The sequence below is a fragment of the Phyllobates terribilis genome, unplaced genomic scaffold (assembly GCF_046119375.1).
Source record: "Phyllobates terribilis strain yellow unplaced genomic scaffold, ASM4611937v1 Scaffold_12__6_contigs__length_324123572, whole genome shotgun sequence".
NCBI lineage: Eukaryota > Metazoa > Chordata > Amphibia > Anura > Dendrobatidae > Phyllobates > Phyllobates terribilis.
In genome coordinates, this window is record NW_027362772.1 from 8,344,750 (window position 1) to 8,372,719 (window position 27,970).

Consider the following 27,970-nt stretch of genomic DNA (forward strand, 5'->3'; position numbering starts at 1 on the left):
CACAGTCTGTCCATAAGTAGTGACTAGCATCACAAAACCTTTATGTTCTTTTTGGTCAGCCACAGTTTGCAACTCTCCCATGCAATTTCTTCCCATCATCTTTCTTATTGTGAAATTAAGGACATTGACATTAACTGAGGAGAGAAATGAGGCCTGTAGTTCTTTAGATATTCATCTTGGTTCTTTTGTGACATCCTGGATAAGTTGTAGGTGAAATTTTGGCAGGTTGGATCCTCCAAGGAAAATTCAACATGGTTCCAAATGTATCCATGGGCTCTCTGATGGTCAATGGAGCAGATCCGTATCTTTCCAGTCAGGGCTATATACCCTTAGGCTGGAATCATGTACTATACAAATCTGTGTCTCTTTGGATAAACCCATGCTACCAAGCTGATGGTCTGAAGAGAGTCTGCTCTTTGATTCTCCTTGTAAAGTCTCTTTCAGTTCTCTGTTTCAAATCAGCCTGCTACAGAGGCATATGTTCCTTAAATAGTTAATTTGTTCTTTCAAGTACACATCCACAGGGCAAGGATTGGGCGGGTATTATTCCACAAGGCTCAGGTCTCATTGTATGAGCCTTTAATTGATTTACATATTTTGTATAGCAGGGGACTCTTGTAAATAAACATCTAGCTGGGTTTTGTATAATATGCAATTAGCATAGTTACAAACATCATTGTTTCAGAGCCAAGAGAAAACAACACTCAAAGTTACACAAATAGTTTGTCCTTCTTTATCAGCAACAGAAATACACATACATTTACAAGTCAACACAAACACAATAGTGCATTTCTCTGGGCTTAACAAATCTAGACGTCTCTGACTGATTAAGATTAGAAGCTGTTTCGTCACAATGTCAATATGCTAAGAAATCCTAAAACTATACCTTACACAGAGCTCATTTCCAAAAGTAGGTGATGCAACTGTGATTAGGATGATGTTATCGAAGCCGTGTTGGCGGTTTTTGGTTGGTGTGAAGATCTGAGGTTGTGGGCTGTAAATATTCACCTAGGTAGGTTAACAATGTGTTACGGATCCGGATGGTGGTACCTCTGTGCTGCGGTGCAAGGAGGGACCAGAGGGGCGTGACTAAGTATCTATTCGCCCCGACCAAGGTCGCACGGCAGCTCAGTCGACTCCGTGAACCAGGGAGGAACCGAGCAGAGGGACCAGGTGCCACTCTGGGACCGACCTTGTATGAGAGCAGGTGACTCCCATGGGTCAGAAGGCAGGAACTGACCAGTACAGAGGATGAGCACGGCAGGCAGGCTGACGGGTGGTCGGGGTAGACAAGCAGGCTGATTCGACTGATAGCCAGACGGGGTGCTCCGGGTAAGCAGGCAGGCGGACACAACAGGTAATTGGCAGGTGCTTCCTGGTAAGCGGGCTGGCGGGCACAGCAGGTAACAGGAAGGTTCTTCCAGGAAAGCGGGCTGGCGGGCACGGCAAGTAACAGGCAGGTGCATCCAGGTAATCAGGCTGGTGAGCACAACAGGTAACAGGCAGGTGCTTCCAGGTAAGCAGGCGGGCAGACACGGCAGGTAACAGGCAGGTGCTTCCAGGTAAGAAGGCGGGCAGAGCCCATAGACAGACTGGCGGACTGGACTGTAGACAGACTGTCGGGCTGGAACGAAGATCAGACTGGCGGACAGGACTGACTTGCAGAGGACCTGAGGGCTGAAGCAAAGTAAGTATCACAGAGCAACAACCTTGCACGGGCACCTCCATATTGGATGAGGTGGCTTTTATAGAGGAAATTCCTCCGGCCATTGCCCGGGGACTTTTTAGGACGGCGCACGTGGCCCCTTTAAGAGGAAGGGAGTGCGTGCCCTAAGCACAGAGCCTTGGAAGCTGCGTGCACCAGCAGCAGCAGGGAGGCCAGAAGACGCCCGAGCAGGACCGCGGCGGTAAGGGGGGCTGCGTCTCTGCCTGGCTGGGGGCAGAGACGCCGATGCTACACAATGCAACAATATTTTATTCCTTACATCAAGGTTTTACATCATCTCCAGGTAAATGACCAAAATACAATTGTCTCAGTACCCATGATCCCCTCCCAGGGACGGTAGTTCCACGGCCTTTGTACCAGGTGATATTTACTGTCTCCCAACTTTTGGTTGGTCCACAGATTTTGTATCTCCAGCCAGTATTGTCTGATCCTCCAGACGACAGATAAAATGATGGAAGCACAGGTATCAAGTAGCAGCAGTCCTTTACGAAAGCTTAAATCCAAACGACAGACCCCACAACTGTAGCACATTTATCCAGCCCAGTTGGTTCTGATTTCCAACACTCCATAGACCATCCATCCATCCCTGGGCTAGAAGACCTCAGTCTCGATCCTATCCCTTCGACGACATTCCACACAACTGCTGACTAAACATGTGGCTTTTATTCTCCTTCACTGGACTAGCCCCTTAAAAACTAAGTGTGCATTAGTGGAGGTATTTTTCTCAGGCCGAACTTATCACCTGGGACTGCATGTGTGACTCCCTGTGATGACTGCTCCTCTGGATCTACTTTTCCCATCTACACAATGGGCCTAGTTGCTGTTTGAACAATGGCTTAAAGGGGTTGTCCAGTCAAAGGTGATAAGTCTGTGTCAGAAAAATATTAAGAAAATATTAAGAATTTCTCCCTCCCAGACCCCTCTTCATCCCCCCTTCCCTATAGTATTTGTCAAAAGAGAAGAACTGACACTTTGGCCAGTGGCGTCTATGTAAATTAACACACACAGCAGAAGTAGCTTGTAGACAAATGCAGCACAAAAGGTGCTACTGACCCAATTAACATACGAACACAGTCCCTCTTAGCACAGACCTGATAAATAGACACCTTCGCATATGGGCAGAGATTGAATGATGAGGAAATGGCTCGTTTAGTCTTCAAGGAAATTCTGTCACACTACTCACAATAGCCATTTGCAAACTACAGACGTTTAGGCACCGATACAAACTATTGAATATTGGAAGTTCCATAATACCGATAATAATAGGGCCCATATTTTTAGTGGCAGGGTCAGCTAAGGAACAATATGCTTATTTTCCCGTAGCTGTAAGCCCCTCCGGTAAGCTGTGGTGCAAAAGTACCAGAATAACAGACCGCAGCCAGGCCATGTGTGGCCTCTGGAGAAAGGTAAATTCATACTAGAAAATATGGTACCACTTTCGGGCTTCTGCGATCAACCAGCGATAAGTTATCCCAGAAGTTAGAGATTCCAACAAAAATATGACTTTTTCCTCTCAAATTCCCTTAACCTTCTGTCATGCAAGGTGTGGAAAAGACTTAGTGCAACACAAAGGGAAGAGGGAAAGGGAGCCCAGACTCTAGGGAAAGGGGGGAAAGTGGAGACCTCCTAGTTTGATCTAGCATCACCCTGTCTCTCCTAACATCCCTGTATTGTCTCTTAACCAATCGCCGCATGCGTACCTCGCCCTGTTTTTCCTTGGCGCTTTGCTCAAGCTAGGAAGGAAGGAGATGAGCACTAGTCGATCTCCACTAAACACTATAGACAACAAGGAAGGACAAACGGGGAAATTCCTTAGCTTAGCTTTAGATGACTCCAGACAAATGCACAAACACGTCCTCAAACTCCAGAGAGGAAAAGGTACTGCTCTTGCTAAGCCTTCACAAGGAATAATGAATATCGCTGGCAACTCCCTCTGGAACACACCAGGTATTTATACTTCCAGGCCAGGGAGCTAATTAGCAAGAGAAAGGTAGCCGTTGGGTCTTAGAGACAGCTTCTAGGAAGATGTCTGTAATGCCAAACGAAGAGATCTCCTGCAACCAACTGCAGGGCGACTGTCTGTCACTTCTGACACACCTGTGACACCTTCTGGCTCTCACTGAAACCTGGATCCAGCAGTCGGACACCACCGCCGCTGCTCATATGGTGGCCTACACTTCTCTCATACTCCGAGACCTGACAACAGATCAGTTGGAGGTGTTGGTCTGCTCCTTTCAACAAAATGTACTTTTAAGGTTATCCCCCAGTACCCTCTCTTATCTTCCCTTCTTTTGAGGCCCACACAGTCAGACTCTACCGGCCCTTCTCCTTGCAAGTGGCGGTTGTGTATTGCCCTCCGGGCCCCTCCAGTCAGTTTCTGGATCACTTTTCCACTTGGCTTCCAAATCTTCTATCCTGTGACATCCCCACTCTCATCATGGGGGACTTTAACATCCCAATTGGCGATCCATTCTCCCCACCTGTTGATCATCTTTTATCTCTAGCTTCTTCCTTCGGCCTTTCACAGCTTGCTAATTCTCCTACACATGATGGAAATACTCTTGACCTGATCTTCGCCCAGCTCTGTTCAATAGATGACTTTACTAACTCTCCTCTTCCACTCTCTGACCATTCTAATTTTATTAAATTACATAATAAAAATGACAATAAAATCATGTAAAAAAACAAGGATACCTCAAAAAGTGCCGACCATTAGATTGTGACTATCAGATTAGTAATATGCAGAAGTATAATAGGAAAGAATTAATAAATTCTTAAATCCTAGTGCAATATATTCTCCCTATCTGTTAATAATTACCTGCAGTCTATATATCACATAAAATCTTTTTTTCTATTGAACCACTATCACAATTAAGCCCCACATAGGATCCTTATCAGGTAAACTTATTCCACTTGAATGAATATAGGGAGTAGTGAATCTGTATACAAGTCTGTCCCCTTTTACCCCGACGCGCGTTTCACCGCTCTGGCTTCTTCATGGGGGTGTGTCTTAAGTGGGGGGCATAGCCTGGTTAAATATGTCACTGGACCAATCAGTTACAGATACGTTTTTACTCAATCGGCCAATAAAAAATGGCGTCTGACATCATGAAGTGGGTGGTGTCGTTGGCGCATGATGTTCCTGTGCGCCATAAGGAAGTGATCTCCTTCATGCGCGAGGTGAACCACAAGCAGGATACGCAAGCGGTTACTATGATACGCACTGAGTGAGGTCTATGAGGTCCTCAGGAGACGCATGCGCATTACCGCCCATTATTACTTAGATGGTTCTCTGCGCTGTTTTTATATATGTTTGGATATTGACAGGAGAAGAAGGGGGATATAAAAGAATTATACGCATGAGAATGTTTGAATTACCAAAATAATCCAGATTATTTAGTATTTTTTGAATACTATATATGTGTTCAGATTACTAGAAATTACATATGTTGTTATAGCGTATACCTATCACTGTGAAAACTGTACAACTAATTTAAACAAGAAGAGCCCATGGGAGAAGAGTATCATTATACTTATTGTCTGGATAAGTGAAATTAGTGTAGGAAAAATAATTTGCCCAAATGTGTGAAAAGAAATTGTGACTAAGGGAGTATGAGGGAAATGGCGTGTGTTAACCAACAAATATGGAGAGGAGATGCCGAGAAACTGTAAGAAAAGTGCAAAAATATACAGACGTGTAGAAGTGATGAAACGGGAATAGTGGAGAAAATAGAGAAAAGACTTTATGTGATTTATAAACTGCGGGGAATTATTACCATACAGGGAGAATATATTGCACTAGCACTTAATCATTTATTAATTCTTTCCTATTTTACACATAGTTCTGCACATTACTAATCTGATAGTCACAATCTAATGCTCTGCACTTTTTGAGCTATCCTTGTATTTTACATGAATTTATTGTAATTTTTATTATGTAATTTAATAAAAGTAGAATTTTCTTATAATCCTAGAGCTCTTCTTTGTCTGTGATATTTTATGTCCCAGACTTATGAATTGTCATTTATTTGTAGCCCAGAGCAAATAACACTGGGAAATCCTGACGGCCGGCACCGACTGACCGGACAAAGCCTTCACAGCAGAGCTCAGACGACCATGACAGCCGGCACAGACTGACCGGAAAAAACCTTCACAGCAGAGCTCAGACGAGTCTCATCCCTATTGTTATTCCGTCCATGTGTCGTCATCATTAGTGTTGAGCCACCCCCGTAGTGTTCGAGTTCGGTTCGGTTCGTCGAACACCCGTGTGTTCGCCGAACTGTTCGTCGAACTGTTCGTCGAACACCTTCGAACACCGTTAAAACCAATGGCAGGCAAACAAAAACACATAGAAACACATAGAAAACACCTTCAAAGGTGTCCAAAAGCTGACAAACTGCTCAGAAGACACAACTAACACATGGAAAAGTGACAAGTACATATAGTCATGCGAAAAGAAAAGAGGTGGAGGAGTAAAAGGAGGGGGAGACACAGATATAGGCATGTCATGCCCTTCTAAAATCCAAAAAGTGAGAAGCCGACACGTTCATTCCGCTCCTGCCCGTGCCACCTCTGTGTCGCCGGGTTTGTGCCAGAGCCGCGGTGAACCCTGACGGCCAGCCCCCCTCTCCCAATACTGGTGCCTGTCCGCTGGTGGGTCGAGCGAGCCCCCCTGTGGTGGAGGCAGCTCTAAGCTTTTTAATTTAAATTGTCTCTCTAATTTGAATGAATACACTTTAAATCCATTTACAAGGATCTATTGGAGGGCAAGTCTCATGCCAGCAGCCGCGTAATTCCAGCTCCAGTAGCGTCCACTAAAGCTGCTGCAGTTAAAAAGCTTTTATAAGGATCGAGCTCGGCTGTCCACCGCAAGGCATCCTACTGCCAGTCCCAGCCCCTATGCCTTGGGGTGCCTCCTGATGCTCTTCACTGAGTATCCCGTGGTCCCGAAGCATTTCCTTTGAAAAATTAAGTGTCCAAACTACAGGTGGTGTAGCTTGCTTAACAGCCGGGATAATCCGCTGACTAGCAGACACTGCTACTAGGCACAAAGTATTTCCTGGGCTAGATGCAGTTAAAAATTTGTAATTAGATACTCTCGTTGGATGCTGAGAAAGCATTCCATAGAGTCTCCTGGCACGCCATATATTATTCTCTTAAAAAGCTTGGGGTAGGGGTCTAGGGGTCCCTTTTATAGCCAAAATCACGGCCCTGTATCGCAATACGTCACCTAGGCTGAAGATAAATGGAACTGTAGCACCCTGAGGGCTCGGTTGCTACAGAGGTATTGCACCTCACCCAGAGGTGTGATATCTCACTCTCAGGTAAGGATGGAGTGTGGATCAGGACCCGACACCTGCATGCATTACACCACATTGCCGTGGGGCAGGGCGACCAATATGCCCCTGAGATGGGCAGGACAGTCCCTGTCTCTGGCTGGAGTGGGGGGAGGGAACACTGAGGAAAGGGAACCCTGTAGTGCAGGAGCAGGGAGGAAGCAGTTCCTGGGTGCATTGAGAAGGGAGTATAAAAGGTGGGCACCATCTTAGTTCAGTGCAGAGAAGTCTGAGCAGAAGTGGCAGGGAGCAGGAGCTCTGCATGAGCTCTGCTCCGGAGGCGGGCCTAGTAACAGAGGCCCAGGCCTGGAAGAGGGAGAAGGAAGGAAGAGGAGCGGAGAAGGCTCCAGGAACGAGGAATGAAGGGATCCCAGGGGTGTGGACGGGCGAGTCGCCATCGCACGCCCGAATCCACCTGCGTGGAGGGGTCAGGCCAAAGGGGGAGACCGGTCCCCGAAACTAGTGGAGGCAGGAAACGACCCTCAGCTAGAAACCGGAGGCTGTGACATTTTATGTGGCGCAGCCCCTCGCTACACCCGCTAGGAAGGCACCACATAGGGTCAGGGAAACTGGCGCCAAGTTTACCAAGAGGAGGCCCGAGGCAGTTGGACAGAAGGGTTGGTAAGAAAGGCAAGACAAAGGACACACAAAGGGGGTCCTGTGAAGCGCTCCAAAGTTATCTGGGAGTTGTCTGAGCCCCTCACCTGGTGAGCACAGTACGACGTGGGCAGCCGTTACCTGCAGACGTGGTCTGGATAATAAGAACTGTGAGTAAAGGCCCTGGACTGCATCACTGACTCTGTGTCGTTACTGCTGCTGCCCTGCACCATCACCCCCATCCTCCGCATACACTGCCCTGAGGCTATACTCCTCCCGTGGGGAGTTATGCTACGCTCTGCTGCACCCACAACACCAGCCTCAGCGGTCTGCCCTGCAGCGGCGGTTCACTCTGACCGCAATCCACGGGTGGCGTAGTCGGACATTTAAACATCAAAACCACATAAATAGTTCCGCCACTGATTTGACCGCCCTGAGCCATGGAACCGGGTCGCCGCCATGGAGACTACAACCACCAGCATCCACCAAAAAGGGTCCGGCTCCGGGTGTCCCAAGGCCCAGGGGGTGCATCAGAACATTTTCATCACCTTTCACAATCACCAATGGGACAAGGCAGGGATGTCCTCTGTCCCCTCTCTTATACATCCAAGTGACGGAGCACCTGCTCTCATCAATTCGCCATAACCCCAATATTAGGTGGATTGAGGTGGGAGGCACCGAGTACAAGTGCTCTCTATTTGCTGATGATGTCCTAGTATATATCACTCAATCACATATATCCATCCCTGCTGTTATGGCTGAAATAGATCACTTTGTTACATGGTCAAATTTTAAAATCAATGCAGTGAAGTCTGAGGCCCTCGATGTCTCCCTCCCCAAATCCATACAGGATTCCATCCAGTCCAACTTTCCCTTTGTCTGGCCCTCACAGGGTATCAAATACTTAGGAATTCCTATTCATAGAGACCTCTCCCATCTATGTTATCTTAATTTTGGGCCCTTTATTGAACAACTCCATACAGACCACGGATGGCAAGTTAGAACTGTAAGATTCACTACGTGAACCACTGGTGTTTTGTGGAAAAGCACATGTACACTGCGTTCCAAATTATTATGCAAAAAGTGTTTAGGAGTGATAAGGGAAGAATTTGTTTGTTTGTCAGTTAAACTCATTGATGGTGATGTGTGTCAGGGCTCTTTATATCACTGTAAGCAATTGCAGACACCTGTGCTAATTAGTTTGGCAGGTGTGTCCAATGAAAGGCAAGACTACTTAAGAAGGCTGTCTCACATTATTAAGCAGCCTACATTTTCTGCCAAAATGGGAAAGAAAAAGGATGTGTCGGCTGCTGAGAAGCAACAAATTGTGGAGTGTTTAGGTCAAGGCATGACTACAATCAACACTGTGCGATGATCAGGATGAAGTGTCTTGGCAATCAAGAAGTATGTAGCTGATTCACAGTACACACGTGTGCGTGCTGATAAGGGCAAATTGAGGACTCTTTCCTACAGGCAATTACGTCAGGTTAAAAGAGCAGTGGCAAAAAAGCCTTGTCATAGCAGCAGACAAGTTTTTGAAGCTGCTGGTGCCTCCAACGTCCCCCGAACAACAAGATGCAGGGTCCTTCAGAGGTTTGCAGCTGTGCATACGCCATCCTATCGACCTCCTCTATCCACTTCACACAAGCAGAAACGGCTCCAGTGGGCCAAACATTACATGAAGACTGATTTCAAAACTGTTTTGTTCACGGATGAGTGCCGTGCAGCGCTCGATGGTCCAGATGGATGGAGTGGAGGATGGCTGGTTGATGGACACCCCACGCAAACACGGCTACAGCGCCAACAAGGAGGAGGTGGAGTAATGTTTTGGGCTAGAATCATGGGGAGAGAGATTGTCGGCCCCTTTAGGATCCCTGAAGGGGTAAAGATGAACTCCATAATGTATGTGGATTTTCTCAAACAGCACTCCCTGCCATGGTTCAAGAAGAAGAACCGTGTATTCCACAGCAAGATCATTTTTATGCATGATAATGCACCATCTCATGCTGCACATAACACATCTTCATCTCTGGCTGATATGGGCATAAAAGGGGACAAACTTATGGTGTGACCCCCATGCTCCCCTGACCTCTACCCCATTCAGAACCTCTGGAGCATCATCAAAAGGAGTGTCTATGATGGCGGGAGGCAGTTCACATCTAAGCAACAGCTCTGGGAGGGTATTCTGTCCTCATGCAAAACAATTGAAGCAGAAACCATCCAAAACCTGACAAATTCAATGGACGAGAGCGTTCAGAAGCTCCTTTCGAACAAGGGGTCCTATGTGAAAATGTAACATCACCTAGAATAAAGTTTTGAGTTGAAAACTGTTTGATTTCAGTTTCTAATAACCTGCTAATGCTTATAATTCCAAAAATGACCATTTTTTTGGTCTTTATTAAAATGAAAAGGTTGATCGAAAAGTTTGGGGGATCTAAGAGTGTGGCAACCCAGTAGTCATGATTACTTCGAATTCTGACAATATGAGGGTCATGTTGCAGGTAGTGCAGCAAGAAGGCACTTATGTGTCTTGCGCATCTCGGAGCCCCAAAATTATTTTCCGGGCTAGATGCAGCTAAAAATTATTATTAATTTTAAATCTGGTAGAGCTTAGTATAGATGGCCTAATAGGATCAGTGCTGCACACTGCTACAAAGCCCAAATTATTTTCCAGCCAAGATACAGATAAACATGATTAGTAATTTTAAATCTGGTGGAGCTTATTATAGATGGCCTAATAGAATCAGTGCTGCACACTGCTACAAAGCCCAAATTATTTTCCAGCCAAGATACAGATAAACATGATTAGTAATTTGAAAGCTTAAAACGGTTGGTGAGGTGATTTTAACCAATCATCAAGCTTTTACTCTCCCCAGGATGACACAGGGGTAGAAAAGTCGTTTCGGATCCATGATTTGTTCATCTTTATGAACGTGAGTCTGTCTACATTATCAGTGGAGAGCCGCGTGCGCTTATCTGTCAGCACACCACCAGCAGCGCTGAACACACGTTCAGACAGAACGCTGGCTGCGGGGCATGACAAGATCTCCAAGGCGTAAGTGGCTAGCTCCGGCCATTTATCCAGATTGGAAGCCCAAAAAGAGCAAGGGTCCAGTGACACAGTCATGGCTTCAATGTTTACTTGGAGATACTCCTGTACCATCGTCTCTAGGCGTTGACTATGTGTCAGACTTCTTGTCTCCTGTGGCCTTGCAAAGGATGGGCTAAAAAAGTGGTGAAATGATTCCGCAAAATTGATGTTACCAGCAGATACTGTGGTTCTGTTACGGTTTGAGTGCTGAACACTTGACGGTCCCACGGTTGGCAAGTTGGAACTGTGAGATTCACTACGTGCACCACTGGTGTTTTGTGGAAAAGCACATGTAAGATTCTGCAACAGTCTCTGCTGATACTCCTGCATGCGTGCATCCCTTTCTACGGCAGGAATAATTTCTGCAAATTTACTTTTGTACCGGGGATCTAACAGTGTGGCAACCCAGTAGTCAGGATTATTTCTAATTCTCACAATTCGAGGGTCATGTTGCAGGTAGTGCAGCAAGAAGGCACTCATGTGTGTTGCGCATCCAGGAGCACCAAGTCCCTGTTGTGTTGGTGGCGAGGTAACAATCATGCTTCCTTCCTCTGTCCTCTCCCCCCAACCTCGCACAACAGAAATGTGATCAAGGTCTCCCTCATCTGATGAGTCTTCCATCAGTTCGTCCTCCACTTCTTCCTGGGCTCCTGCACCTTCCTCACTAGTTTGGCTGCTACCATGCGCCCTGGTAAAACCATCTCCCCCACCCTCACATGCCTGCCGCCTTGGTGCTGCCGACCGTCTGGACCTTGCAGATGTTAGCCCTTCCGCATACAACTCCTCCTCCTCTACTTCCTCCACCTCCTCTTGTGCCACCACCTGACTCCGAATTCTGTTTACCATGTGCTCCAGCATGTAAATCACCGGAATAGTCATGCTGATAATGGTATCGTCAGCACTAAACATCTTCGTCGCCATTTCAAAACTGTGCAGAAGGGTGCATAGGTCCCTGATCTGAGACCACTCCTCCAGCGTGATTTGCCCCACCTCTGGATCTCGTTGGCCCAGGCTATACGTCAGAACGTATTGCACCAGGGCTTGTCGGTGCTGCCACAGTCGCTGCAACATGTGCAGAGTTGAATTCCACCGGGTAGGCACATCGCATTTTAGCCGGTGAAGTGGCAGGCCCAACGACTTCTGTAGAGATGTAAGTCGCTGAGCTGCGGGATGCGAACGGCGGAAGTGAGCACACAGCGACCGTGCCCTCTGCAGAAGGCCATCTAGTCTGGGATAGTGGGCTAAAAATTGCTGGACAACCAGGTTCAACACGTGAGCCATACAAGGCACGTGTGTGACATTGCCCCGGTGAAGGGCCGCACCCAGGTTTGCAGCATTGTCGCACACGGCCTTCCCTGGTTTCAGGTCCAGTGGAGACAACCATTCATGAAATTGGTTCTCCAGAGCTGACCACAACTCCTCAGCTGTGTGACTCACATTTCCCAGACATTTCAAAGTAAAAACCGCCTGATGACGTTGAGCCCTATTGCCAGCATAGCAAGGAGGTGTGCAGGATCCCTTCTGCGCAGTTAGAAAGCTTGTGGCATGACCAGACAGGCTTTGGGTGCAGGTGGAAGACCGAGAGGAGGTTGAGGAGGCAGAAGCAGTGGAGGAACTTTGACATAAAGAGGATTGACGCACAACTCGTGGGGACGGCAAGACTTGGACAGCAGCCCCTTGTCCTGCTGTCACCATAGTTACCCAGTGCCCAGTCAGCGACATGTAACGCCCCTGTCCATGCCTACTCGTCCAAGTGTCTGTGGTGAAATGCACCCTGTCACACACAGAGTTTCTCAAAGAAGCGGTGATGTTGTGTGCGACATGCTGGTGGAGCGCAGGCACACCTTTCTTTGAGAAGTAGTGCCGACTGGGCATCTGGTACTGGGGCACTGCGACGGACATAAGGTCTCGAAAATCCTCTGTGTCCACCAGGCGGAAAGGCAGCATTTCTGTAGCCAAGAGCTTGCAGATGGTGAAATTCAACCTCTTAGCTTTCTCATGGCTAGGAGGAAATGGTCTTTTACTTGTCCACATCTGAGGGACCGAGGGCTGGCTATTGTGCTTAGACGGGGTTGATAAGGGTGTCCCCGGCAAACTGCCGGTCTGTGAGGAAGATGCAGGCGGACATGTTAGGTTGCCTTGATCCAAAGGTGGTGCTATCGATGTCGGACAGTGCTCAACACCAGCTGGTGTTACCACCTCAAAAGAAAATGATGACCTGCCAATCACGCTGGCTGTTGCGGGTAAAGAGGTGGCAGGTCTGCGCCCCAAAACAGGTGTGACTGCTGTCCCCCCAGTCACAGAGGATGAAGAGGCCGCGGATGCACAAGATATGGCAGACGGCGGTTGGCCCGGCCGGCTAGGCCGCATTGTAGCACACTGAGCTTCCCACTGCAACTTATGCTTCATGTCCATGTGCCGGTTCATGCATGAAGTACTCAAACTATGTATTTTTTGGCCTCTACTTAGCTTTTGCTGACAAACGTTACAGATAACACGAGTTGGGTCATCTTTATCGATCTGAAAAAATGCCCAGGCTATGCAAGGCTTAGCACCCATGCGACCTGAAGAGCCACCACGACTTGTGGTGAGAGGCAGAGTTGTGTTTGAGGATGCAGTTGTTGACGTGCTTCCAGTACTACGTCTCTGTCCAGGAAGGCGCAACCTGACCTCGTCGTCACTAGCATCTTCCTCCACCTCCTCTGCTGACCTCATCTCTTGGCTGACTGTGGGTTGACAGTAAGTGGGATCTCCAACCTCATCATCATCACCCTGTGCGTTATCACACCCGTCGTCCTCAGAGCCAACCTGTTCCTGCCCTGACAAAAAACTAAAGTTGTCGCTCCAATCAGGTATTTGAGTCTCATCATCGTCTTCCTCATTGTCTCCACCAACAGGAGTTACAGTTTGGGAATGAGGGTCTACATTATGGTCAGAACCTTCTGCGTCTGGTCCTGGATCCGACTCATAAAGATTCTGGGCATCAGTGCAGATCATTTCCTCGTCTGGATTCACAGAAGCGCTGGAGTCGACCTCTGATTCCCAGGCTATAGTATGAGTAAACAGCTCTGCAGACTCAACCATCTGTTCTACCTCATACTCAGACGGGCAGCTGGAGATTTGGGAGCTGTGAGGAAGCAAGTGCGATTGGGGTGACACCTCTGAGGACTAGAGTATTTGTGATGTTGAAGTTGATGTGGAGGAGAGCCGACTTAAAGGAGCACTTGATATCCGTTGAAGCACCTGCTGTTTTTGTGCCTCATCTGGAATTTGTAGTGATTGGCGTGGCCGTAAGAAAGGGATCTTATCACATTGTCCGCTAAAAGAAGTAGACATTTTAGTTTGGCTGGAAGATGGTCTTTCTTCTGCAGATGTTACTGTTGCTTTAACACCTACCCCACGGACACAACCTTTTTTCCCCTTCCCAACACGCCTATTCCCCTTTCCACCAGCAGCAGGCCTTTTTCCACTCATTTTGGTGGTTAACTAATTCACAACTCTGGAGTTGTTTGCACAAAAAAACAATGGATGGGAACCGAGCAGAGCTGAGTGGCCAAACTGTGGTATTAGGCCAAAACTATTGGCTGGGTTAGATGCAGAAAAAAAATATATTCAGTTTGCAACCTGATGGAGGTCAGTATAGATGGACTAATAGAGAAAGTCCCACACACTGCTAGAAGGCCAAATATTTTTTCAGAGCTAGATGCAGACAAAAAATTATTTTGAATTTGCAGCCTGATGGAGGTCAGTATAGATGGACTAATAGAACAAGTCCCACACACTGCTAGAAGCCCAAATATTTTTTCAGAGCTAGATGCAGAAAAAAATTATATTCAATTTGCAACCTGATGGAGGTCAGTATAGATGGACTAATAGAATGATGCTATGCCCAAAAGATTTTACTTCACTAGGTGCAGTAAAAAAATTGGTATTCTATACACAGGTGGTGTAGCTTGCAACACAGATAGGCTACTCCACTGACTAGCACACTCTGCAATAGGCCAAAAAGGATTAGCTTTGCTAGATTCAGCCAAATGCTGGGAAAAAAACTTGCACAGCACTGGCACAGACCTGCCTGGCAAAAACTGATAGGAACTGATGTAACCTAGTCCTGAAAAGGACTGCAATTACAATTAGTCTTTACTCCCACAATCTATCTATTTAAGAGCACAGACCTGCCTGATAAAAGTCGTAGGAAATGCTGTAACCTCGTCAAACTTCTTGCTAACAGACTCTCAAAAGTAACCTCAATAATATGTGGCGCCCCTGAGGGTTCGGTCGCCACAAGGGGGGATACTGCAGCCTGTCAGCAGGTGTAGTGTCTCCTCACCCAGGTAAGGAAGGTGCACTGGTCAGGACCCTGAATCTACATTCAACACTACACACTCCTGACCTATGGGAGGCAAGTATGCACCATAGTGCTGCCTCAGCAGGATCACAAGTGGGGGAACCAAAAGATAGGGGAACCATGTAGTGGGTGAAGGGTAGAACACACTTTTAGTTACACACATAGTTTCATATATATTACCCAGCCATCTTAAGCACAAGGTTCTTTGATTGTGGTCTTTGCAGCTGACAGTGGCCTTGTGTAGGAGCCTGCAGTGTGCTGAAGATACACGGTCCTCGTGCCCTGACCTTGACACGAGGAGCGGGAAGGAGTTAACAGAGTCTCTACCCCGGTCAAGTTCCCTTGCTTGAGAAGGTTGGGAACTTTAGTGACAGCTCCACAAGCAAAAGGATCCCAGGGAGCACGGACAGAGCAGCGTACGCCAACTGTACTCTCCATTCTGGCCTGCCAGAGGGACTCCTGCTGCAAGAGGGGTGACCAGCCCCCGATATCTGACTTTGTTACTTCATGTCTCAGTCAGAAAAGCCAGGAGGCTTAGTGGATCCCGGGAGGGATACAGACGGAGCAGCCTACGCCACCTGTACCCCTCTACCTGCGTTTATCCAGTGGGACCCAGCCTTTGCATGCACACACACAGGAGAGGTTCAAAGGGGACTGTTAGGAACACTCGGAGGGTCCTGATCAAAGTACCTGAATTCCTTGGGTGCGCTGAGCCCTAATCCCTAGTGGCCGCAGTGAACCGTGAGGAGCAGGGAGAAGCCTTGCTGCTGCTTAAAAGAACTGTGAGTAAAAGACCTGGAATACTATCCCTATGGCCTCTGGTTCCTTCATTTCTGCGTTGCACCACACAGCACCTGAGTGACCCAGGACTACTCTCCCCATCCTTCTGTTACATCTGCCCTGAGGCCCAGCTCCGCCTGTGTTGAGTTATAACATCGCCTGCTGCCACTACATCCAGCCTCAGAGGACTGCTAGCAGCGCTGGTGGCGCATCACCAGACACCACAGGTGGCGTAGTCGATAATACCACTCAACCCTGAAAGCCCTTACATCTTTTTTTTAATGTGAGGGCCCTGGGCACGGAACGGGTCCAGGCCACGGCTGCATCCCCTCAACATCTGACCCGGCTCCGAGTACCCCCATCTTCCCAGGGCAGGGCTGCGAGCGTCACAAATACACCCCGATCAGTCTGGGTTTATGCCTTATATGTCCACCACGATCAATCTCAGAAGGCTTTATATTAATATACAAGCAAGGGCTGAAAATATTGGTCAAAGGGGGATCCTGTCTTTGGACACTGCTAAGGCCTTTGACAGTGTAGAATGGCAATATTTGTGAGCTACATTGCAGTAGATGGGCTTTGGTGACAAATTTATATAATGGGGGCAATTGCTTTTTTCGGACTCAACGTTAAAATAACAGTGAATGGCGCTATGGCAATAAGAGAGCCCCTGTCTCTCTTATTGTTTTCAATAGCAACTGAACCTCTTATGGCAGTAATTAGTAAAATGTCTAAGATAAATGGATTTAAATATGGGACCAAGGAAGAGAATGTGTCATTGTTTGCCGATGATTTATGATTATTCCTTGGGGATGCTTGGGGGTCTCTGGAGAGCATGATGGCGACTATCTCTAGCTGACTTATTCCTTTCAAAGACCATACTAAGGACTAGGGAGTACTTAATACGAGGGGAGAAATGGCCATTCGGGCAAACAGAAAAGAGAAAGGAAAATTAAAAAAAATGGGGATGATCACCATAATTACAATAAAATGGTGAGGTTCCAGCAGACTGACTGATACGACTGTTAGGCCACAGATCCACTGTCAGTATTTGGTCAGCATTTTTCCTCGGGAGTGGGAGCCAAAACCAGGAGAGGAACAATCCGAGAAAAGATATAATAGACTCAAGTCACCAATTCTACATTTATCACCCACTCCTGGTTTTGGCTACCACTCCTGAGAAAAAATACTGGCCAAATACTAATAGTGGGGCGGCGGCCTTAAAGGCAAACTCAGCAAGAAGTAAGAATGAAGTCACAACAAAACACCTTAAAATTTGTTACAGATATTGATTAGTCCTTTCTGTCTGACCATTGGTTTCAGGGTGGTAGGCACAGGAAAATAAATGAATTCCCAGTTTCTTACAAAAATCTCTACAGAATTTGGAGACAAATTGCACTCCCCTATCAAACACAGTGTTAAGAGGGATCCCATGTAGCCTTACTTTATGAGAAATAAATAACCTGGAGAATGTCTCTGCATTAGGTAATCCTCTGACAAAGGAAAAAAATGAGTCCGTTTAATGAATCAGTCAACGACCACCCAAAGACAGTCTTCCCACCAGACAGAGGCAAATCTGTGATGAAATCCATGGACAGATGAGTTCACTGTCTTTCTGGAATTGCAATGGAGCCAATTCCCCGACCGGACTGTTATGACAGACTTTAGCATGTGCGCAAACTTCACGAGCAGATACAAAATCTTTAATATAATTATACATAGATGGCCACCAAAAAAGGCTAGTAATAGCTTTCTGCATAGCTGTGAACCGCGGATGACCACTCATGATTAAATCATGAAACTCCTGCAACAGCTGCAATCTTAGATACACAGCTACAAATAATTTGGACCTAGGCATGGCGAAAAGAGCAAACGATAGGACTTCACGGGTCTCAGCTTCAACCTTCAAGGATATCACAGAAACCACAATGCTCTCAGGGAGAATGGAGGTTTTGGAGGAGAAACAGAACTAAAACTGCTTGGATCCCGGTTTGAAAGTGATAGAGAAATTGAATCCAGAGAAAAATAAGGGCCCTCTGGCCTGTCTAGGAGTTAGCCATTTAGCTGATTCAATATACGCTAAATTCTTCTGGTGTCACGGGTGTGTCGCCACGAAGATCGTCGCGACTACACAGCCTGACTTCTCGCAGCTGAGTTTTTGGTGCTTTGTGTTTTGGTAGTGAGGGAGTTAATTCTCTCCCTCTGTGCTTGATGAGGCTCAGCCTCGCCCAGCTGCAGTTAATGCTGCTGGATTGGGATTCCTTCAAATACCTGCTGGTCTGATAGGGAAGTTGTCAGTGAAAGCATTTCTTGCAGACCTTCAGAGCGGATCGTTGTTTGGTGGAGTTCTGAGCGAAGAGTATGCGGTGTGGTTTCTTCCCTTCCTCCCTTTATCATTTATCTCCTAACCTGTTGTTGTTCCCTCTGTAATTGTGGTGTGAGTTTTTGTATGCAAGGTGGTTTTTGGTTTTCCCCTTGTACTGTCTCGTTTGTTTAGTACTGTGTTTGGGCATTTTCTATCCTGTTCCCCATTGTTGTGATCGGGGTCCATCTCAGGACTAGATTACTGAGGTTCAGGGATATTCAGGAGTTTAGGGTTACGCTGGCGGCCTGGACCTCTGTACCATTAACAGTACCTCCAGGTTGAGGGATTAGTCAGGGCCCCCGTTTAGGGTCAGCTCAGGCCCCTGACCTCCTGTACGTTGAGACAGCGTGACATTTTCACCGACCGACACAAAAAAAAAAAATTCTCTCCAGCCACCATGGATCCAGTAGCCAGTCTAGCTCGGCAGTTGCAGAGTTTGTCCATGGAGCTGGTGGACGTTAAGTCCAAGGTTTTGTATCCCCAGGAGCAAGCCGGACCAGAACCTAAAGTAGCTCTCCCTGACAGGTTCACTGGGGGGCGGGACAAGTTTTTTGTTTTCCGGGAGGCATGCATGTTGTACTTTCGGCTGCGGCCTCGGTCATCGGGGAGTGAGGAGCAAAGGGTGGGAATTGTCATCTCGCTCCTACAAGGGGACCCACAATCTTGGGCATTCTCTCTTCCCCCGGGCTCCCCGGCTCTCCAGTCAGTGGATAGGTTCTTCGCTGCTCTGGGACTCGTATATGATGACCCGGATCGGATCTCCCTTGCTGAATCTAAGTTACGTAGGATCCACCAGGGAGATCGTCCGGCGGAGGAATTCTGTTCGGAGTTCCGTAGGTGGGCCACGGACACCCAGTGGAATGACCCGGCTCTTAGGAGCCAGTTTTGTCAAGGGTTATCTGACAAATTAAAGGATGTGTTGGCACAGTATGATCCTCCCGCCTCACTGGAAGCCGCTATGGCCCTTGCTATTCGCATTGACAGACGGCTTCGGGAGAGGTGCGGGATAACTCCGTTCCCTGTGATGACTCCACCTCCTACAAGGTCCCCTCATATGGAGGTTCCCCTGGTCAGTCCTGAGGAGCCTATGCAGTTAGGAGGGACATCATTCCGGGGGAGGGGACCGGCGGTGCGCCACAAGACTGGAAGGTGCTTCTTCTGCAGGAGAAAGGGACATTTTATTGGGGGGTGTCCATCCCGTCCTTTGCAGAGTAAAGAGTCGTCGGAAAACTGTTGATCCCAGGTTGTGTGGTGGACGGCAATCTGGGAGTAGGTATTTCGTCCCTAGGTTCGTCTCAGTTTCTCGTGCCGGTGGAGGTGGTGGTGGGTACGAGAACTGAGAGGATATCTGTTCTTCTAGATAGTGGGGCCGGGGCTAATCTGGTGGACGCTCGGTTTGCCCGGGTTCAAGGTATGCTATTGAAAATGTTGGCTAAACCCATCCCCATATTTTCGATCGACGCCAGGCCTCTCGGTCAGGGAAGTTTTTTGCAAGTGGTGCATAACGTAAATCTTCAAGTGGGGGCAATACATAAAGAACTGTTGTCTTGTTACGTGTTGGAGGTTCCTCCCACTCCTATTGTGTTGGGCCTTCCTTGGTTAACTAAGCATAATCCGGTTATTAATTGGCAATCCAGGGAGATAAGCCAATGGAGTGAATTCTGTAATAAAAACTGCATGAATACGGTCATCGGTGCTGTCACTCCTAGGGTCTTACCTCCATTTCTGGCGGACTTTGAGGATGTATTCTCGGAGAAAGGGTGTCAGGAACTACCTCCTCATCGCGTGTATGACTGTTCTGTAAAATTGCTTCCTGGGGCCAATTTACCTAAATCTAGGTTGTATAACCTATCTGGTCCGGAAAAGCAGGCCATGAAGGATTATATTTCAGAGAGTCTGGCTAAGGGGCATATTAGACCTTCATCTTCCCCGGTGGCCGCGGGGTTCTTCTTTGTGAAGAAGAAAGATGGAGGCCTACGCCCTTGCCTGGATTTCCGTGAACTTAATCGGATTACGGTCCGAGATCCGTATCCACTCCCACTTATCCCTGATCTCTTTAATCAGATCGTGGGCGCCAAGTGGTTCTCTAAGTTGGATCTCAGGGGGGCGTACAATCTGATTAGGATGAAGGAGGGGGATGAGTGGAAGACGGCGTTTAACACTCCGGAGGGGCATTATGAGAACCTTGTCATGCCATTCGGTCTGACTAATGCCCGGCGGTGTTCCAACACTTTGTTAATGACATTTTTCGCCGCCTGGTGGGTCAATTTGTGGTCATATATCTGGATGACATCTTAATTTACTCGCCTGATCTTGTGTCTCATCAGGAGCATGTTAGGCAGGTGTTACAGATCTTGCGGGATAATAAACTGTACGCCAAATGGGAGAAGTGTGTGTTGGCCGTACAGGAACTCCAGTTTTTAGGTTTCCTGGTGTCAGCGTCCGGTTTTCGTATGGACCCAGGGAAAGTGCGGGCAGTTCTGGAGTGGGATCTGCCAGAGAATCTTAAGGCACTACAACGTTTCCTGGGGTTTGCTAATTATTACCGGAAATTCATTCGTAATTTCTCATCCATGGTTAAACCTCTCACAGACATGACAAAAAAGGGGACGGATTTTTCTAGGTGGTCTGACAAGGCTTGTCAAGCATTCTCCTCCTTGAAAAAATGTTTTGCCTCGGCACCCATACTCATTCAACCTGATGCGTCACAGCCGTTCATTGTAGAGGTAGATGCTTCTGAGGTAGGGGTGGGAGCAGTTTTATCACAAGGTTCGTCCCCTGGTAAGTGGCGTCCATGCGCTTTTTTCTCCAAAAAATTGTCGTCCGCTGAGAGAAATTACGATGTCGGCAATAGGGAACTCTTGGCCATTAAGTTAGCTTTTGAGGAGTGGCGTCATTTTTTGGAGGGGGCAGTCCATCCGGTCACCGATCACAAGAACCTGCTATATCTGGAGTACGCAAAACGTCTGAATCCCAGACAAGCCAGGTGGTCATTGTTTTTTACCAGGTTTAATTTTGTCGTTACATATCGTCCTGGGTCAAAAAATGTGAAGGCTGATGCCTTATCTCGTAGTTTCCCTGGGGCCGGGAATACGGATGATCCAGTTCCTATCCTTCAAGAGGGGGTGGTGGTGTCGGCAGTATGCTCTGAGCTTGAGGAGGAGGTATTGGAGGCTCAGGGGGACGCCCCTGTTGGACCTCCAGGGAGACTGTTTGTTCCAGATCAGCTACGACAAAAGGTGATCGAGGCACACCATAACTCAGCTTTGGCAGGACACCCAGGAAGTAAAGCAACTGTGGATCTCCTCTCGCGTCGGTTTTGGTGGCCTAACTTACATAAGGAGGTGGTAACTTTTGTTGCGTCCTGTGGGGTTTGTGCACGCTCTAAGACCCCACATACCCATCCGTCTGGGGCCCTCTTACCTTTGAAGATCCCGGAGCGTCCTTGGACTCATCTGTCTATGGACTTTATTACGGACCTCCCGCCGTCCTCGGGTAAAACGGTCATACTAGTTGTAGTAGACAGGTTCAGCAAGATGGCACATTTTATCGCTCTTCCTAATGCTAAAACTCTTGCGCAGGTGTTCATTGGAGAGATTGTGAGGCTTCACGGGGTACCCTCCGATGTGGTGTCGGATCGGGGGTCTGAGTTTGTGTCCAAATTCTGGAAGGCTTTTTGTATTCGGCGGGGGATGCATTTATCGTTCTCATCGGCTTTTCATCCTCAGACCAATGGTCAGACGGAACGTCTGAACCAGAGTTTGGAGACATATCTCCGGTGTTTTGTGTCAGAGAACCAGGAGGACTGGGCTTCTTTCTTACCTCTGGCGGAGTTTGCTCTTAATAATAGGCGGAGCGAATCCACTGGTAAGTCCCCGTTTTTGGGGCATATGGTTTTCACCCCCAGTTTTGTACTTTCAGTAGAGGGGGCTCTTCGGGGGTTCCTGAGGAGGAACGATTTTCGTCATCACTCGCTTCAGTGTGGAGAGGGGTACTGAATAATCTGTGTGCTATGGGGAACCGATACAAACGTATGGCTGATAGGAGGAGAGTGTCTGGTCCGGACCTAAGTGTGAACGATCGGGTATGGTTGTCTACTAAGAATATAAAACTCACGGTTCCCTCCTGGAAACTGGGTCCCAGGTTCATCGGGCCGTACAGGATCAGTTCTATAATTAATCCGGTGGCATTCCGTCGACCTCCCCCCTACGTTTAAAATTCATAACGTGTGTAAAGGGAAGTGTCCTAGGTTGTACATGTATATATGTATCTGTATGCTAGCCATGCTTGCAGATAAGTGTACATGTATATATTGGCCCCCATCTCCTTATGTGTTTCAGTCTGTTTGCTGCTGTTGGGGGCAGGATCAACAAACTGTCCAGCCATGTACTAAAACAGGTTTTGCGAGTATGGCTGGACATGTACAAAGACCTTAGCCAGTGGGCGGGGAATACCACCTCATTTCCTGTGCAGGACTAAAAAACCCCAGAGCACTCATGTGCTGTTTCTTTGCTCTTTGGATGGAGAGATGGAGAGATGGACATAACACATGGCTGAGTATCTCTCTTCCCCTGTAACTCTTTACTTACTAGCCCTACATACATTGTACTAACCTTACTATCCTTGTGTATATATATATATATATACTGTATATAGGGAAAGTTAGTATAGTTGGGTGGGCTGATATTGCATGAGTGATTAGGAAACATGGGTGGAAAATAGGTAATTGGGAATTGTATATTGTTATTATTATTGTGTACTGTGTTAATGGGATAAATAGTAGTATATTAACTGCAGACTTTTGTGTAATAAATACCTTTTATTAGCACACGGTTTTGTCTCAGTTGGTGTATAGTATAAGGCACAGATAACGTTAGTGGATATTAATTATTAATAATCAAGTTTGATGTTAATAGTTAATATCGGACCTCAATAGAGGAGTAGGAGAGTTCCCCCATTAATTACTGATATTTTTGGAGGGAATACCTCGTCCTTTAACAACGTGTTCCACAGATCTTTGCTTAAGAGGTATGTGGCGCCAATGATACCGTCACCTTTACCTCCTCCTCCAGTGGTGGTCAATGGAAATTTGGAGTTTCAGGTATCTAAAGTCATCGATTCACGTTTTAGTCGCCGGTCCCTTCAGTACCTGGTTCATTGGAAAGGGTATGGTCCTGAGGAGAGAATGTGGGCTCCTGCGTCAGATATTAACGCAGACCGGTTAATTCGGGCCTTCCACACGACTCACCCGGATAAACCTGGCCCTGAGGGTCCGGAGGCCCCTCGTAGAAGGGGGGATACTGTCACGGGTGTGTCGCCACGAAGATCGTCGTGACTACACAGCCTGACTTCTCGCAGCTGAGTTTTTGGTGCTTTGTGTTTTGGTAGTGAGGGAGTTAATTCTCTCCCTCTGTGCTTGATGAGGCTCAGCCTCGCCCAGCTGCAGTTAATGCTGCTGGATTGGGATTCCTTCAAATACCTGCTGGTCTGATAGGGAAGTTGTCGGTGAAAGCATTTCTTGCAGACCTTCAGAGCGGATCGTTGTTTGGTGGAGTTCGGAGCGAAGAGTATACGGTGTGGTTTCTTCCCTTCCTCCCTTTATCATTTATCGCCTAACCTGTTGTTGTTCCCTCTGTAATTGTGGTGTGAGTTTTTGTATGCAAGGTGGTTTTTGGTTTTCCACGTGTACTGTCTCGTTTGTTTAGTACTGTGTTTGGGCATTTTCTATCCTGTTCCCCATTGTTGTGATCGGTGTCCTTCTCAGGACTAGATTACTGAGGTTCAGGGATATTCAGGAGTTTAGGGTTATGCTGGCGGCCTGGACCTCTGTACCATTAACAGTACCTCCAGGTTGAGGGATTAGTCAGGGCCCCCGTTTAGGGTCAGCTCAGGCCCCTGACCTCCTGTACGTTGAGACAGCGTGACATTTGGTCAGTGACCACAGTGATTTGATGAACTTCTCCCTCCAGAAAATGTCTTCAAACTTTAAAGGCTAATTTAACAGTGAGTAACTCACAATTCCCAACCATATAATTTATTTCAGCAGATGAAAATTTTCTTGATAAAAAAAGCACATGGCTGCAAATTGGTCAGAGTCTTGGAACATTGACACAAAACGGCACCGACCCCGACCTCCGAAGCATCCACCTCCACAATGAATGGTTCTTGGAGATCGGGTTTGATTAGAACAGGAGCAGACATAAAACACTCCTTCAATTGTTCAAAAGCCCCAATAGCATCCGGTGACCAAACCTTGAGATCTGCCCCCTTACGTGTGAGGTCATTAATCTGAGAAAAAAAAACTAAAGAATTTCCTATAATAGTTGGCGAATCCTACAAAATGTTGCAACACTTTCAGGTCACTAGGTTGGACCCAATCTATTATGGCTTTCACCTTCCCAGGATCCATCGTAAACCATCAGCCGATAAAATTACCCCCGGGAATGAAACTTCCTGAACAGAAAAAAAACATTTCTCAAATGTAACAAAGAAAGAATTCTCCCTCAACCTTTCTAATACAAGATGGACATGTTCCTGGTGAGAATCCAAATCAGGAGAGAAAATTCTATCATCAAGATAAATCACAACAAATCTCACGATGTAATCAGAGAAATATCATTCAGAAAGTCGTGAAATCCTGTTGGTGCATTGGAGAATCCAAAGGGCAGAACAAGATTATAGATTAAAACCTCAGCACCGTACACCTCGTACACACGCGGCTCTGCTCCGTACACCTCGTACACACGCGGCTCCGCTAGGTACACCTCGTACACACGCGGCTCCGCCTCGTACACACGCGGCTCCGCCTCGCACACGCGCGGCTCCGCTCCGCACGCCTCGTACACGCGCGGCTCCGCTCCGCACGCCTCGTACACGCGCGGCTCCGCTCCGCACGCCTCGTACACGCGCGGCTCCACACGCCTCGCACACGCGCGGCTCCGCTCCGTACGCCTCGCACACGCGCGGCTCCGCTCCGTACGCCTCGCACACGCGCGGCTCCCCTCCGTACGCCTCGCACACGCGCGGCTCCGCTCCGTACGCCTCGCACACGCGCGGCTCCGCTCCGTACGCCTCGCACACGCGCGGCTCCGCTCCGTACGCCTCGCACACGCGCGGCTCCGCTCCGTACGCCTCGCACACGCGCGGCTCCGCTCCGTACGCCTCGCACACGCGCGGCTCCGCTCCGTACGCCTCGCACACGCGCGGCTCCGCTCCGTACGCCTCGCACACGCGCGGCTCCGCTCCGTACACCTCGCACACGCGCGGCTCCGCTCCGTACACCTCGCACACGCGCGGCTCCGCTCCGTACACCTCGTACACACGCGGCTCTGCTACATCCACACTGTAAACCCCTCCTGACCCCACACATAAACTTCAGCTCATCCAGCACCATGACAACCAGCACAGCAGAGTCCTGCATCCACTGAGGCCCCTGATCATGTGACCCCTGACTCCTCCCCTCCTGTGACCTCATCACAGCTCCTGTGCGCACACAGCAGCCATATATGTGGTGGCGGCTCTGCAGGTGGAGGTATGTGGAGACCCCATTACTGGGCACAGGGGGCATTAACCCCTTCAGCACGGAGGCTCTTTGGGGGTCTTGTGTTGCCCCTTTATAAGAATCATAAGGTTTCTGTTCTGTTTCCTGTAATAGATACATACGACCCAACTATGGAGACAGGAAGGGAGGAGACGTATTGTTCTAATAGTACAGGACCCCCACAGTGTAATGCCCCCATTATACAGGATGTATGATGCCCCCACACAGTGTAATGCCTCCATTATGCCCCTTATGCAGGATGTATGATGCCCCCCACAGTGTAATGCCCCCATTATGCCCCTTATGCAGTATGTATGATGCCCCCCACAGTGTAATGCCCCCATTATGCCCCTTATGCAGTATGTATGATGCCCCCCACACAGTGTAATGCCCCCATTATGCCCCTTATGCAGTATGTATGATGCCCCACACAGTGTAATGCCCCTTATGCAGTATGTATGATGCCCCCCACAGTGTAATGCCCCTTATGCAGGATGTATGATGCCCCCCACAGTGTAATGCCCCCATTATGCCCCTTATGCAGGATGTATGATGCCCCCATTATGCTCCTTATGCAGTATGTATGATGCCCCCCACACAGTGTAACGCCCCCATTATGCCCCTTATGCAGTATGTATGATGCCCCCCACACAGTGTAATGCCCCCATTATGCCCCTTATGCAGTATGTATGATGCCCCACACAGTGTAATGCCCCCATTATGCCCCTTATGCAGTATGTATGATGCCCCCACACAGTGTAATGCCCCCATTATGCCCCTTATGCAGTATGTATGATGCCCCCCACACAGTGTAATGCCCCCATTATGCCCCTTATACGTGATGTATGTTGCCCCCACACAGTGTAATGCCCCTTATGCAGGATGTATGATGCCCCCACACAGTGTAATGCCCCCATTATGCCCCTTATGCAGTATGCATGATGCTCCCACACAGTGTAATGCCTCCATTATGCCCCTTATGCAGGATGTATGTTGCCCCCACACAGTGTAATGCCCCTTATGCAGGATGTATGATGCCCCCACACAGTGTAATGCCCCCATTATGCCCCTTATGCAGTATGCATGATGCCCCCACACAGTGTAATGCCCCCATTATGCCCCTTATGCAGTATGTATGATGTCCCCATTATGCCCCTTATGCAGTATGCATGATGCCCCCACACAGTGTAATGCCCCCATTATGCCCCTTATGCAAAATGTATGATGCCCCCACACAGTGTAATGCCCCCATTATGCCCTTTATGCAGGATGTATGATTCCCCCCACACAGTGTAATGCCCCCATTATGCCCCTTATGCAGTATGTATGATGCCCCCACACAGTGTAATGCCCCCATTGTGCCCCTTATGCAGGATGTATGATGCCCCCACACAGTGTAATGCCCCCATAGTACCGCCACCCCCCCCCCACACAGTACAATCAGAGGCATAACTAGGGTCTGATAGGACCTGTTGAGAGATTTCGACCACCCCCCATCCTGATATATACAGTGGGTATGGAAAGTATTCAGACCCCTGTAAATTTTTCTCTTTGTTTCATTGCAGCTATTTGGTAAATTCTAAAAAGTTATTTTTTTCTCTCATTAAAGTACACTCTGCACCCCATCTTGACTGAAAAAAACAGAAATGTAGAAATGTTTGCAAATTTATTAAAGAAAAACTGAAATATCGCATGGTCATAAGTATTCAGGCCCTTTGCTCAGACACTCATATTTAAGTCACATTCTGTCCATTTCCTTGTGATCCTCCTTGAGATGGTTCTACTCCTTCATTGGAGTCCAGCTGTGTTTAATTAAACTGATAGGACTTGATTTGGAAAGGCACACACCTGTCTATATAAGACCTCACAGCTCACAGTGCATGTCAGACCAAATGAGAATCATGAGCTCAAATGAACTGCCCAAGGAGCCCAGAGACAGAATTGTGGCAAGGCACAGATCTGGCCAAGGTTACAAAAGAATTTCTGCATTACTTAAGGTTCCTAAGAGCACAGTGGCCTCCATAATCCTTAAATGGAAGAGGTTTGGGACCACCAGAAGTCTTCCTAGACCTGGCCGTCCAGCCAAACAGCAATTGTGGGAGAAGAGCCTTGGTTGAGGAAAGGAAGAACCCCAAGATCACTGTGGCTGAGCTCCAGAGATGCAGTAGGGAGATGGGAGAAAGTTCC

The 27,970-nt window shown here is 47.9% G+C and overlaps 2 protein-coding genes across 2 annotated transcripts in view; both read left to right on the plus strand.

Annotated features, from left to right (window-relative positions):
* Positions 1-27,970, plus strand: part of LOC141171888 (gastrula zinc finger protein XlCGF66.1-like) — a 469,561-nt gene that overhangs the window by 436,522 nt on the left and 5,069 nt on the right. The gene's annotated exons all lie outside the window — the stretch shown is intronic.
* LOC141171879 (uncharacterized) overlaps positions 25,691-27,970 on the plus strand; it is a 307,194-nt gene continuing 304,914 nt past the window's right edge. Inside the window, exon 1 of the mRNA XM_073655517.1 lies at positions 25,691-25,774. The gene's annotated coding sequence lies outside the window, so the exon portion shown is untranslated. The remainder of the gene's footprint in view (positions 25,775-27,970) is intronic.